Below are 14,680 nucleotides of genomic sequence, written 5' to 3'. Positions count from 1 at the left end.
ATGAAAATGAATATATTTATATATGTATATAACTGAGTCATTTTGCTCTTTAGCAGAAATTAACACAACATTGCAAATCGAATACATTCCATAAAAACTTTTTAAAAAACAACAAAAGTCAAAAAGTCTCTTAATCATTACTATATCCTTAATTTGCTTTAACAATGTGTGCTAAAAGTACCTTCCAAATTTACCTCCTTTTGTTATTTTTTCTTAAAAGAGCCTTTGGACCCCAGAAATTGAGGTTTTTCATTACATGAACTGCAAGTCATTTTGCTCCAACTTTGATGTGGAGGGAAAGAGGACCGTTTGCCAGCCTTTAACACAAAATGAAGAGGAAAGAGTAATTAGAGAATTCCTCTTGGAAGAAATTAGAAAGGCGCTTGAGTCCCATCTTAGCTTCAGCCATCAGGAGCTAGTACAGCTAGGAGGGAAGCTAATCCTCAGCGGCTCTCAGTTTCAGGAGGCTCTGGACAGCAGGGCCGGTGGGTGGGGACGAGGGAATCTGTGAATCTTCGTTCCACTCCTCTGGTCTGAAAGTGCATCTCTTGTGGCTTGACTGCTTTGAGAGGGAAAAAGGAGCCTAGGCCGTCTAGGATTGGCTGAAACGTGTGTGGTTAAGAGTCTAACCCAACGGATAATTAGAAGCAGATTCTGGGAATGAGCAGAGGATTTTTTTCTTTTTTAAAACAATACACCCTCCGTCTTTTCTTAATTCAATTCTGCACCGATTGCCTCGCCCGACTCCCTCTAGTGGCCCTGAGGAGGATAGTCACAGCCGGAGGAGCCTTTGTGTTTATGACTGTGGCTTCCCTGTTCAGACAAGAGTTAGGAGAATTGGTTTATTGTTTTAAGAGCAAGAGCCTTATAAATTAGTTAATCCAACCTGAGTTAAGGATGTTAAAATCTAGAGAGGTTAAAGAAATGTCCTGAGGGCACAGCAAATTAAAGGGGTAACCCAAAACAGGAACATCCGTCAACTGACTGCAGTCCCTAGTCTGTCCCAGGACAACTTGAAGAGGGGTCCCACTCGCTTCCCACATGCACGGAGAATCTCCAAAGCCATACTTAGAAGAAAATACAGAGCCCTTATCTCCTTATCACCTAGGGCCTGCAGAGTCCCGCACGCCTGGCCCAACTTCCTCTCTGCCCTTCTCCCAGGTTCCATGGGCTCCCACCAGTTAGCTGCTTTAGTGTAGAGCCAGCAGAACTTCAACATTAGATTGTACATCATAGTCTGTGTTCCGTGGTAGAATGTAACCTCTTCAAAGGCTGCTTTTTCTTTCTTGCTGTTTCCCCAACACCAATCACAGGATATGTGTGTTAGATTCCCATGACTGACCTAACAAATCACCACAGCCTAAGGCAACAGAAAATTATTCTTTTACCTTTCTGGAGGCCAGAAGTCTAAAATCAATTTCACTGAGCCAAAGTGAAGGTTTTGGCAAAGGCCACACGCCCTTCCAGGGCTGTATGGGAGAATCAGTTCTTTTTCTTGCAGTCTCTGGTGGGCTGGTGGCAGTTCTTAGCTTGTGACTCTTATCATCCAGTCTTCAAGGCCATCTTTAAATCTCTCTCTGTCCTTCTCATAAGGATACTTGTGATGATATTCAGGACCCACCCAGATAATTCAGGTTAGTCTCTTTGCAAGGCAGGAAACTGAGGTTCCTGAAGACTGAAGTGATGGCCCTGGTCAGACAAGTCGGAATCGCAGACATAGGTTTGAACCCAGGCAGGCTGACTCCAGGATCCCTCCACTACCCTGTACAGGAGTCTGACGGCACTTGCGCTTTTATAGCTCCTGCTTTACAGTTAAGCCCAATTAACTATCCTAAGTCCTGTTCTAGACCACGGGGATACAAGGAGATCTAGGGTCGATCTTTATTCCCCAGGATATATCCATTTATGTGGAAAGAAAAGGCATAAAGCCAGAGAGTGGTTACCCTAGTGTGGCAAAGTGACTAAAAGAGCATTAAAGGGCCTCTGGGAGCCTATAATGTCGTTTCTTGCCCTGGTGCTGGCTACAATAGTCTGTGAAACAGTTTGGAAAAGTTCATCACTGTACACTTAGTAATTTATGCACTTTTGTCAGTGTGTACTATATTTTGAAAAAGACCAAACGAAGGCATAAAGCCAGGGCTCTAGGAAATGTCAAGAGAGGCCATAAGGCAGTCTCTCCCACAGCGCTGGATGTCTAGGCCATTTCTTAGCCTTCTCACTAACTACCTGACTAATAAAGGGCTGTGAGGTATGAGGTAAGGAAGTGAGGCTTTTCCAGGGTCTTTCCTATCAAAATTCCCAAGGTCAGCCCACCTCAAATTCAGTTTGGCTGTAAAGCAGACATGAACAGAAATTTTAAAGTATCATTTAAAATGTTGCTAATAAGGATTAACTCCCCTCCCCAAAGAAATCTGTTAATATTATGACATAAACTTTGAAAATCCTAGGCTAAACAAATTTTGATCCCTTTTTTGACTGCAGGACTTATCGGAGCCTGGAGAAGCCGAGGGTGGGATGTCTCGAGAGAACAGCATGTATATTATTTATGGTGAAACAGACCACCGGCCCAGGTGGGATGCATGAGACAGGTGCTCGGGCCAGTGCACTGGGAGGACCCAGGGGAATCGGGTGGGGGGGGGAGGTGGGAGGGGGGATCGGGATGGGGAGTACATGTGACTCCATGGCTGATTCATGTCAATGTATGACAAAACCCACTGCAATGTTTCGAAGTAATTAGCCTCCAACTAATAAAAATAATTGAAAAAAATATATATTAACATGAAATGTAAGACTATCTCTGGGTCAAGAAGATCCCCTGGAGTAGGAAATGTCAACCCACTCCAGTATTCTTGCCTGGAAAATTCCATGGACAGAGGGATCTGGCAGGCTACGGTTCATGGTGTCACAAAGACTAGGATGTGACTGAGTACACATGCACATGCAAAGTTCAGTCACTCAGTCGTGTCCGACTCTTTATGACCCCATGGACTGCAGCACGCCAGGCCTCCCTGTCCATCACCAGCTCCCAGAGCTTGCTCTAACTCATGTCCATCATGTCGGTGATGCCATCCAGCCATCTCATCCTCTGTCATCCCCTTCTCCTCTCGCCTTCAATCTTTCCCAGCATCAGGGTCTTTTCCAATGAGTTAGTTCTTCACCTCAGGTGGCCAAAATGTTGGAGTTTCAGCTTCAGCATCAGTCCTTCCAATGAATATTCAGGACTGATTTCCTTTAGGATTGACTGGTTGGATCTCCTTGTAGTCCAAGGGACTCTCAAGAGTCTTCTCCAACACCACAATTCAAAAGCATCAATTCTTCGGTGAAAAGCTTTCTTTATAGTCCAACTCTCACATCCATACATGACTACTGGAAAAACCATAGCTTTGACTAGACGGACCTTTGTTGGCAAAGTAATGTCTCTGCTTTTTAATATTCTGTCTAGGTTGGTCATAGCTATTCTTCCAGGGAGCAAGTGTCTTTTAATTTCATGGCTGCAGTTACCACCTGCAGTGATTTTGGAACCCAGGAAAATAAAGTCTGCCACTATTTCCATCGTTTCCCCATCTATTTGCCATGAAGTGATGGGACCAGATGCCATGATCTTAGTTTTTTGAATATTGAGTTTTAAGCCAAATTTTTCATTCTCCTCTTTCACTTTCATCAAGAGGATCTTTAGTCCCCTCTTGTGCACATACAAGAGAGAGATGTATTTTGCTTTTTTCACAGACTTATTTTACTATGGAATACTTTATATTCTTAACACTTTCATGATTAATGTTCTAAGGGACAAATTTTGGAAAGTGCTATTGTAGAATCCTAATTCATAGATCCAGTTCACCCAAAGATTGTGCAGTCTGATGTTTCAAAGTATTCCCTGAGGCCTGTCTAGGTTACTCTCACTGTCCCTCCACAAGCCATAAGTGTTGCTTCAATTGACCAAATAAAATATCCCATAACCTAAATGTCTGGATAAATAATGGGGGGCAGAAGACAGCTAGAGAGCAGAGAAGGATTGGAGTACAAAGATAACGAATTACAATGACTTGAGCTCCAGATTATCCTGAAAAGTCATAAGAGTGTTTTGGTTGAACAAAACGATCATTTACTATGAAGATGCAGGGCATTCTCTCATTCAAAAAAAAAAAAAAAAGAGTGGACTCTGGACTCAAGGACAAGATGGAACTGGACACCTGGATGCCACCAAGGCTTCCTCTCTGTCAGTGGTCCTCAGGATCTCCTTCATCATTCTCTCTCTATAGACTTCTGATTTTACTTCCTGGCTGGCAAGATGGAAAATATGGTGACCAACAGTTCCAGGGTTTGTCTGTCACTGTCCAGTCATTAGGAAAGTGGGTCAACTGACTTAATCCCAAATTCCTAAGAAAGGGATATTGGTCAGGCTGCTAGCTACTGGTGAGAACACTGGGTGGGTCATAGAACATGCCAGTCACACCATGATTGTGGGGTATAAGGGTATAGTATGGATGCCCATATACAGGTGGGGAGCTGGGCAGACCACCTAAAAGATGGCTGTTCAAATACAAGATGTGTTCTGTGTAAAGCTGGTTTTTAAAAGCACTTTCTCGCTTTCTATATAAATAAATAAACAGGATTTTTTTTTTTTATGATTTTCAGTTCTTCAGAATCATGATCCAAAGCAGTGGCTCTCCTCCCCTGACCTGTAGATGTATCCTATGGAGGGGTTGCTACAGTCTGTGCTAGCCATTTCTGAAAATCATTTCACCCAAGAAACATGAAAGATTGCATTTTTTAAAAAATGATTTGTTTCTTTCCTCTAAAATCTGAGTCCATGGAGGGAAATTTGGTTAATTAACAATATTTGTTTTGAGAAACTGGTTATTTAAAGCTTCACTGGGCAGAATTTCAGTTGTTTTCGACTATTACATCCTCCATATTTAATGCCATCGTTTCGAAAATGGATTGACTTCAGAAGTACTTTTCTCTTGCTTTGGAGATTTTGCACATTTGCCCAAATGGGTTTTTATTTTCCATTTTAATTTATACAGTATAAATACAATGTTGGACTTCTTTGGAGTTAACAGTTTCACTGTGCAGATGTTTCTTGAAAGCCTTTTCAATTCATAGTGTTGGTTTAAAAAAAAAATTTTTTTTATTAGCCTGGCAGGCAGCCAGAAAAAAAGAAAATTCCATTTTGCATAGAACTGTAAGATTTTCTTCCTTGTTCTTTCCCCACCCCCAGCCAGCTACAGGATTATTAGGATTAAAGATGCCATAGTGACATCTTGTGGTCAACTGCCAGAGACACAGCAAAAAGCGGTGGGATGACAGAAGTGATCTAATTCATTCTCCCACAAGTATTTCTTGATTTATGTTATTTGCTTTTTATTTACCAGTTGGCTGAAATCACTCTAGAGTTCCAGGTTTTTTGCTCTACGGGAACTACTCAAATTTACCCCATAGAAAGGATAAACATGCTGTGTTCTGGAAAGGAAAAGAAGGACATAACTCTTACTTTGCCTTTTTGTTGGACCCTCTCATGCAAATAGTATTGCACAAGCTACTCAGTAATAACTCTGAAAAACACTCAAATCTTTTCCCTAAAAAGAGACAAGAAACAGTGATTCTAAATGAGCTCTCATTCTTTATAATTCTAAGCTTTTAGCAACAAACAGATTGTTTACTTATACATTTAGATGAAATGTATAAATAATAACCCTCCAAACTTTATTTCTTCACACAAACTAGTATCAATGGAGATTAAAAACCTGCTTGCATAATTCTTGACTTTTAAAAGATAAATGTAGCAAATAATAAGCAACAATAAAAACAATCTTATTGGAAGCTTTGTAAAATATACAAAAAAGATATGATATAGTGTTAAAAAAGCAAAACACCAAATTATATATCAGCTGTGATCCTACATGCCCATCAGTGTGACGATCTATACAGTGTAGAAGTCTACACAAGTATGGATGCAAATGTCAATATCAAGGCTCACGTGGAGAAGGGTGTAGACACAGAAATAAGCCCAGAAAAAACACATGTATTAATAAGCATTTTCTGTTTCATGATAGTGTTTTTGTTGTTGTTCAGTCGCTAAGTTGTGTCCAAATCTTTGAGGCCGTACTGACTGCAGCAAGACAGGGTTCTCTGTCCTCCACTATCTCCTGGAGTTTGTTCAAATTCATGTCCATTGAGTTCACATACTGCTGAAGCCTAGCTTGTAGGATTTTGAGCATTATCTTGCCAGCATGTGAAATGAGTACAATTGTACAGTAGTTTGAACATTCTTTGACATTGCCCTTCTCTGGGATTGGAACAAAAACTGACCTTTTCCAGTTCTGTGTGAAAAAAAAAAACAATTACCAAATTTCTTCCAAACCAGAAATTAAAGGATATTATAAAACTGTAGTAATAGTCTTCGCAGAGGGTCGCCACAGCTTCCTGCTTCAACAGTGCTTGAACCGAACCGGCTGCTGGTCCCCCACCCCTCCGGCCACTCAGAGTCAGCCCTCCTCACCACCCGACAGGGCCCTCCGGCCGCCCAAGGTCCCCGCCGCCGGCCACGGCCGCCTCTTCTCAGCCACCGCCGTGACGACCGCATCCCCCTCGCAGGTGCGCTACAACGACCACCAGTACTCGGAGGCCTCCATCAACCGCCAGATCAACCTGGAGCTCTACGCCTCCTATGTCTACCTGCCCACGTCATACTATTTTGACCACGATGACGTGGCTTTGAAGAACTTTGCCAAATACTTTCTTCACCAATCTCATGAGGAGAGGGAACATCACTGAGAAACCAATGAAGCTGCAGAACCAAGGAGGTGGCCAGAATCCTCCTTCAGGATATCAAGAAACCAGACCGCGATGACTGGGAGAATGGGCTGAGTGCAATGGAATGTGCACTATGCTTGGCAAGAAATGTGAATCAGTCACTACTGGAACTGCACAAACTGGCCACTGAAAAAAATGACCCCCATCGGTGTGATTTCATTGAGACTCATTACCTGAATGAGCACCTAGAAGCCATCAAAGAATTGGGTGATCACATGACCACATTGCGCAAGATGGGGGCCCCTGGATCTGGAATAGCGGAGTACCTCTTTGACAAGCACACCCTGGGACACAGTGAGAGCTAAGCCTCAGGCTGACCTCCCGTAGCCACAGGGGTGACTTTCCTGGCCACCAAGGCGGTGCATGCGTATTTGGGTTACCTTCACTTTTTCTATAAGTTGTACCAAAACATCTACTTAAGTTCTTTCTTTAGCACAATTCCTTCAAATAAAGTAATTTGGTAACCAAAAAATAAATAAATAAAAAATAAAACTATAGTAATTAAAAATATATAGTGCTGATACATAAATAGATTGAGAGACCAATGAAAAAGAATAGAAAGTCCAGAAAGAGATCTAAGAACACATGGGAATTTAGTATGTGATAAATTTAATATAGCTTAAAGAACAATATCGCAAATCCACAGAGAAAAGATAGGTTACTCAGTTAAAGACTTTAGGACAGCTAGATGGCCATCTAAAAAGAAAGTTGGATCCCATACCTCACACCTAACACCCAGAAAAATTCAAAGTGGTACAAAAATTTAAATATAACAAAGAATAGTGTATTACATGTGATGTAAGAAACCATGAGAGAACTATTTAATAATCTCAGAGTGCAGAATATCTTTGCATTTATGACACATATGAAACACAGAAGTCACAACATTGTGCAGAAAAAAAAATCAAAGGCAAATGACAAAACTGGAAGGAAGAAATATTTGTAATAGATATCAAGCTAATTTTTCTAAATATATAATGAATTTCTAAAAATCAATAAGGAACAAACCAATGACCCAATTAAAAAATAGGCATTAAAAAAAAAAAATAGGCATTGATTTGCAGCAACATGGAAGGACCTAGAGATTATCATACTAAGTGAAATAAGTCAGAAAGAGAAAGACAAATATCTTATGATGTCACTTATATGTGGAATTTTTTTAAGTAATACAAATGAACTGATTTACAAAACAAAAATATACTCACAGACATAGAAAACCAACTTGTGGTTACCAAAGGGGAAAGGTGGCGAGGGATAAATTAGGAGTTTGTGATGAACAGATACACAATATTATATATAAAATAGAGAAGCAACAAGGACCTACCATATAGCAGAGAGAACTATATTCAATATCTTACAATAACCTATAATGGAAAAGAATCTGAAAAAGAATGTGTATATATACACATATGCATAACTGAATCACTTTGCTGTACACCAGAAACCAACACAACTTTGTAAATCAACTGTACTTAAATAAAATTAATTTTAAAAACAGACAAATGATATGAACCAACTCTTCCCAGCAAAGAAAACCCAAGTAAGTCTTAAAACATGTGAAATGGAATTCAACATCACTCACAATTGGAGAGATGTACTTTACAACTATCAGAAAATGTCATTTTGCATCTAGCCCATTGGCAGAAATCAAACTTTGATAGGAGACTGTATTGGTGGGGTGTGTGGGGATAAAGACTTTCTCCTACATTGCTGGTGGAAGTGGAAATTAGAACAATCCTTGTGAAGGACAATCTGTGAATGAATATATCCTTTGACATAGCTCTTCCACTCCCAGGAATTTCTAGAGCAAAAGATGCTCCCATATGCAAAATGACTTATGTACATGGTTATTCACTGCAGCAATGTTTAAACAAAAAGTTTAAACAGCAATGTTTCAGCAAAATGCTGAAAACATTAGCAGAATATTGGTTAAGGAAATTATAATACATCCACATAAAAGAATACTGTGCAGCTCTAAAAGAAGAAAAGGGTGACATTCTTTATGGATGGATGCAGATCATCTCTAAGATATATCGTTAAAGAGAAATTCAGGGCTTAAAAATGTATAGACTGTGCTATCATTTATTACAAATCAAAAAGAAATACACTGAATATACATATCTGCTGATGTTTACAAAATCTGTCACTTGAAGAAATCCTAACAATGTTTAGCTAAAAATCCAGAAGGTATGACCTCTGAATGTCCAGACTCACTCAGCGTGCTGAGACCTTGGTTATGCTCAGGGCTATATACTCTTCACTGGAAGGTCAGGGAAGACTGATAGCAGAGATGTGACGAGAACCCTCAGGGAGGCCTGAGAACTCCCTAAAGCTGTCCTCCGAAAAATGGGGCTTGTTTTCAAACCATGTGAATTCTCATTTTTCTCTTAATCAATTGATATAGATCTGACATTCTCATCAACAACATATTTACATTTGTTTTAAGATAACAATGATTTCTTTTCCCCCAAGGAAGATGCACTGTATTGGGCTGAGGTCTCAGACACCCACAGATACATAGTGGCCTTCATTCACCTTTGGCAGCAAGAGAGATTTACCTAGGATCATACTCACATCTTTAACTATCCAACTTATTATGCTTGATCTTTCCTCCAGAATTCCAAATAACAAAAATAACAGATTTGTTGCACACTTGGCATTCTATTTAAATGCTCACAGTAATCCTAGAATGTGAAGATGATTAATATCCTCATTTTAAAAATGCAAAAGCTGAGGCTCGGAGGGTTAAATGCGTTGTCCAGCATCACACAAGCTAAAAAGTAGAAAGGCTAACATTCCGCCACAAATGAATCAGACACCAGCATTATTTCTCTTTCTCTATATCAAGCAATTTCCAATTTTCTCTGCACTCTTCTTCAACACCCTCTTTATTTGGTTCTCTTTCTAGTGCACCTCCTTGATTTATTAAACATTATAATTTCCTCTGGTTTCAGAGTCTACAAATTGTAGTGATTCTCAGTCCTAGCTGCACACTGGACTCTCTTGAAGGGATTTAAAAATAACCTATGACCAGAGAATTCCTGGCGGTCCAGTGGTTAGGATTCAGCACTTTCACTGCTGTGGCCAGCGTTCGATTCCTGGCTGGGGAACTAAGATCCTGCAAGTCACCCAGTGAGATATATATACACACACATATCTCCATACCTATGACCAGAAATCACTCCTAGACAGTTTGTTTTCATTAGTCTGGGATGAGATCTAGGAAACAGGGTTTTCAACCACTTATTTCCACTCCTAGTGTCTAGTAGACATTCACTAAATACTTGTTACCTGAATGAACAAATGGATGATGAAAGAATAAATGAATGAATGAACTCTTGAGAGTCCCTTGGACTGAAAGGAGATCAAACAAGTCAGTCCTAAAGGAATTGAATATTCATTGGAAAGACTGCTGCTGAAGCTGAAGCTGAAGCTCTAATACTTTGGCCACCTGATGCAAAGAGCTGACTCATTGGAAAAGACCCTGATGCTGGGAAAGACTGAATGCAAAAGAAGAAGCGAGTGGCAGAGGAGATGGTTAGACAGCATTACCAACTTAATGGACATGAATGTGAGCAAACTCCAGGAGATAATGGAGGACAGAGAAGCCTGGCATGCGGCAGTCCATGGGGTCACAAATTAGTGACTGAACAACAAGATGCCAAAATTGTTTTTGATGATAAAGCAAGAGCAGTTTTGAAAGCCCTAGGCTAGGTGGTAAATACAGAATTGTTTTGATCTCCTTCTGGGACGCTGGGATAGAAGGAAGCTGCATCCCTGTAACCCATCCCATTTCCACACAAAGGAAAACTATAAATAGCAGCTCTGAATCACATGAGGGTTATGTAATACAAAGTTCACAGAGCAGGCTGCCTTTATCACGCAGGCTTAAGTTGCACTGAAATGGAAACTCAGCTGATGCCCTATGTATTAGTTTCTCCAAATGATGAAAGTCTGCGACACTTGTCCAAGACCATCTATTTCCATTGCCCAGGTTTGAGGCTAGTTGCCAGGACCCTTCTTGCCAAAGAATTTCTCCTGTCTTTCCAGATAACAAGTAGACAATTTCAGCAGAATTATTTTTATTTGCAAAGATAAGACCAGAATTTCCCCTGATCAAATGAAAAGGCCATGAATATTAGCTCTGCAGACATTTGGGAACACTAGATCACAGCCTCCAGTGAGGAGGTAGATATGACACACTTTTGATTATGATTCCAGAGAGGTCATCCCTGCTTGTTTCTGTAGAGATTTACTGATCATCTGAAATCCTTTGATGAAACTCAAATCCACTGTGCACCATTTAGAAGGGGTTTGCCATCCTCTATGAAACAATAGGGTTACCAGCCTACCTAGGGAAGAGATTCCACTACCTCTGAACACACAATTGACTCTCACTGGCTGATACAGGGGACTTTGGAATAAATGTTTCCATGAGTCAAAGGGCAAGTATTCAGTGGCAGAGATGGGTATGTCTTTTCTTTTTCAATGCCCAACTAGCCCTTATTTCCCAGCCTGGCTTGCAGTTTGCCATGGCCATGTGACAGTGTCCTAGCTGACGGAATGTGAGAACTGAGGTGTACCATGTTCAGACATCTCCAGGCACTTTGCTCTGATTTTATCTGCCTTCTGGACAGTTGGTATGGAGATGCTTCCTAGGCAACTCTGGAAGCCATGGGTTGAAGATGCTAGAGCATCACCAGTCTGGGAATTGATAAGCTCAGAATTCTTGTGTGAAATTAGGTGAGGATGTTTGCAAGGGTCACCTGGCTTACCTTTACAAGGATGGGCAATTTTTCCAAATTTCATCTCAAAACACAGACACTATTACAAGCCAAGGCCTGAACTGGAGGAAAGGGATACTTCAAGTAAAATTCACATTATACTATGGATGGGTCTCTGGAACAGTTGATCAAAATTGGAATTTTTATCAAACTGTAAGTCAAGAAGATAAAAAAGAATCTTTTAAGACCTTTCTGTAATTCAAATCATAATCCACATTCCCAACCTAAGTACTTTTTAAAATACCACAGATTAGTAGTTCTTGCAGAATAGGGAAAGAAGAAAATATTAATTGAACACTTAGATGAAAATGAAAAATAATCCTCAGCCTAGAAATCGACTATGGTACAGCCAAAAGGATTCCTGGGCAGAAAGCAGGCAGGGTGTTCAATGCATAGACAGTGAGTAAATAAGCAGAACTTGTTGGTGAAGTTGGTAGAATTCTCTGGAATTCTGTTCCAGAGACAGAATGATCATGATAGATGATGCTTGCTTGGCATCTATTGTCAAATGTAGATGTCTGGCAACAGAAGAGAGGGGAACTCTGTCCCCAGTCGATGCCCTCCCAACCCATATCAGGGGCAAGGAGTGAAGGGGGTTGATAAAGCATGGTGCTTTTTTGGGAAAATAAGTGAAAAGTCATTCTGAAGAAGAACTCCAACATCAAATAAACATAAAAAGAATTCTTCAAGTATGAGGGGGGAAAGTAAGCTCTTAAAACTTAAGATCTTGGCAGGAAGGAAGGGCTTATTGAGCTAAGAAGAAATCTATCCTTCCTTTGTGTTAGAGAGAAATGGCACAGACTGAAGGACCTTACTCAAATTTTACCACTCGCTCTAGAAACCTTGTATGAAGTCTCTCCTCAGCCATCAGGCCAAATCTGAATGCAATGACTTGAAAAAGCTTCCCAAATGAGCCTTTCAGCAGTTTTATATACTATTGAGAAAGGAGAGGGAGAGTAGCTACTATGGCTAGAGAACAAGGAAAACCAAGTTCTTGACTGCCCACTCCATACATAAAACACTATCGAGCATATGTATAGCTATGAATTAAGAAAGTATATATGTGCACTACTGCATGTAATACTAACATATTAATGTTTTCTTCTTGCACTGTATAGGGTTGTCATATATGTTGGACACCACCACCTTCGATCTTAATACTTGAAGAGTATTAAAAGTATTAAGTATCTTCATAAGAGTGGCTGTAGTATCAAAAAAAGCTGAAAAACAATTCTTGGCTTGGGCTTTAGCTAAGTTATACTTCTACAGAGCTGTCGCTGTCCCTTAGTCATGTCTAGGTTGAAAGTACAGATTGTGTGTTATCTAATAATGCTGCACTCAAGTCTGTTGCCTGAGTAACCAGAAAAATCATGTGGAAATGGAGCTCCTTAAGGGTATAACTTGTGTTTTATTTATCTTGTCCTCCACTAGGGCTAGCAGGGTGCCCTAGGACACCAAGGACATGCTGGGTCCTCAGTGATGCTTGTTGAATTCAAACATGAGTGAGTAAATGATTGAACAATTAAATGAATGCATGACAATATTTTTAAGCTACAGGAAAAACACAATATTTAAGTGTAACTCTCAATTGTCAGTGAAAAATCTCCATTGCTGGAGGAATGCACATTTTCTGCCTGGCCTACAGTCTGAAAATCCCATGACTGGAATTTAGCTAAAGCTCTTTCCATTTCTCAACAGGAGCTCTTCTTCAAAGGCCTCTGAGGTCTAGGTAGGTACCACAGAGGCCAGAAGAAGACCAAGTAAAGCAACAGGGAGAAGTGGTGGAAACTGGCAAAATGGAGGATGATGCATAGGGCCTGATAAGGGTGACCATTTTTGCCTCCACTAGGCCAGGTGTTGTCTTCTCTGGGTGTCTGATGGTTTTGTGACTTGTCTCATCAACTACACTGTAAACCTAAAGAGGTCTGAGAACATGAGGTGTTTCTCCTTTCTTCTGTCCCCACCACGGTCTGGTGGGATAAGAACTAGACTTGGAATCCAAACTTGCAAGTCTTCTACTCAATTAGCTAGACAGCCTTAGATAAGAAACGTAACTCCTGTGACCCTCAGTTTCCTTATCCAGCCAATAAGAATAGTACTACCTCACTCAACAGGCTGTTCAAAGAGCAGACAAGACTTTTGCCAACTGTAATACTGTACACAAATGTAAGGATTACTATTAATTTTATCATTAAAGTAGAGAATGAATACTTGTTGAAACCCATTGAACTGAACAGAGAGGTGATGCAATTCTATATACTTGGCAAAAAGTCAATATCTGCCTCTACTCAACTCCTTTTGAAAACAACATGTATAGAAGATATAAAAAAATTTATGCAGAGAAGGCAAGCTAATACATATATCAGCACATCACATTATTGTTACCAAAAGATTGGAAATAGTGAACACTTGTGATTTTATGGTAAGTAAACAAGTAGTGGGCTTCCCTGGTAGGAGTCCATCTTGCAATGCAGGGGATGCAGGTTCAAACCCTAGTCTGGGAAGATCCCATATGCCTTGAAGCAACTAAGCCAGACTGCCGCAACTATGAGCCTGCTCTCTAGAGCCCCAAGCCACAAATATTAAGCCCATGTGCTTCACTACTGAAGCCCGAGGATCTAGAGTCCATGCTCTGCAACAATAGAAGCCACCGCAATGAGAAGTCTGCACACAACTAGAGAGTAGCACCCCCTTGCTGTGACTAGAGAAAGCCCATGCATAGCAATGAAGACCCAGCACAGCCAAAAATAAAATAATTTTTTTAAGTATTGATAAATGCTTTCACATTTTACAGTTTAAAATATATGTTAATTGTACTTGTGCTTTACTGGGACATGTACTATATCCATTATAAAATGTATCCTAAGCACTATAATTGTTACCACTTGAATATTTCTGTGTAGGAGAATTACTGTTAAATTTTATTTTCTTCTTTGTGCTTTTCTCTCTTCTGCAAATTTTCTTTAATAAACACATCACACAACTTTTTTTCTGACTCTGAAATATTTAAAAAGAAAAAAATTGCCCAGTTTATTCCTGACTTACTTCTGTCTCAGATTGGTGGGTGACCACAGACTTTT

The 14,680-nt window shown here is 40.2% G+C and overlaps 1 pseudogene; it reads left to right on the top strand.

The window, feature by feature from the left end:
* The first annotated feature begins 256 nt into the window (after positions 1-256).
* On the top strand, positions 257-7,121 carry LOC133070585 (ferritin heavy chain-like; annotated as a pseudogene).
* The last annotated feature ends 7,559 nt before the right edge of the window (positions 7,122-14,680 follow it).

The sequence above is a fragment of the Dama dama genome, chromosome 15 (genome assembly GCF_033118175.1).
Source record: "Dama dama isolate Ldn47 chromosome 15, ASM3311817v1, whole genome shotgun sequence".
NCBI classification, from domain to species: domain Eukaryota; kingdom Metazoa; phylum Chordata; class Mammalia; order Artiodactyla; family Cervidae; genus Dama; species Dama dama.
This window is presented reverse-complemented; position numbering and strand designations above follow the sequence as displayed.